The following is a 1113-nucleotide window of genomic DNA, read 5'->3' on the forward strand; positions in this document are numbered from 1 at the left end:
AACCAGTACTTACTGGTGAACACACAGCCAAGCCTTATTAGTGGACTACTGGTTTGTTACCTTGTAAATGAAGAGGAACTAATCAAGAACTAATGAATTAAGGAAACCAAAGAGGAACAAATCAGTAGCTAATGGATAGTTAACCAGTACTTACTGGGGAACACACAGCCAAGCCTTATTAGTGGACTACTGGTTAGTTACCTTGTAAATGAAGAGGAACTAATCAAGAACTAATGAATTAAGGAAACCAAAGAGGAACAAATCAGTAGCTAATGGATAGTTAACCAGTACTTACTGGGGAACACACAGCCAAGCCTTATTAGGGGACTACTGGTTAGTTACCTTGTAAATGAAGATGAACTAATCAAGAACTAATAAATTAAGGAAACCAAAGAGGAACAAATCAGTAGCTAATGGATAGTTAACCAGTACTTACTGGGGAACACACAGCCAAGCCTTATTAGGGGACTACTGGTTAGTTACCACAGAAAGAGAGAAGTTCTCCATGTGGGCTCTGAATAAACCCTGCACCAGTGAGGTCAAAGCCCATAATTGTCAACTTGTTTCCTAGTGATTACTCGTTTATTGGATTTTCTTTTTTGTAAACATATTGATGAAAGACTTTAGCAATTTTATAATCTTGTACTGGTGTCATCTTAACTATATTTGATTATCACTTACTGATACCAAATCATTGACTGGCCATTATTTTGTTCATTGATGTAGTGAAGCATCATCACCAAGCACTTACTGAGGAACCAGTCATTACTTAATCACTACCTGACCATTACATACTGGTTTGGTCCTGTGGTAACAAACCAGTAGTCCCCTAATAAGGCTTAGCTGTTTGTTCCCCAGTAAGTACTGGTTAACTACCCATTAGTCTTGATTTGTTCCTGAGGCATTCCCTAGTAGTTAATCACATTTTGTGTACCTTATTGTAAGGTGTTACTCTTGATGGTTCAATAACTGTTTTAGAGTTAATGGCACAACAAGAAGCGGCCTTACCAACAGCTCTCCTTGTGTGAATAGAGCACACTTCACTTCTCTCACGCATCCTAGCCACAGTCTAAGAAACATATCATAGCCTAAGTTAACCTTTTTTTTTTTTGG

The sequence above is a fragment of the Nematolebias whitei genome, chromosome 23 (assembly GCF_014905685.2).
Source record: "Nematolebias whitei isolate Nwh7 chromosome 23, NemWhi1, whole genome shotgun sequence".
NCBI lineage: Eukaryota > Metazoa > Chordata > Actinopteri > Cyprinodontiformes > Rivulidae > Nematolebias > Nematolebias whitei.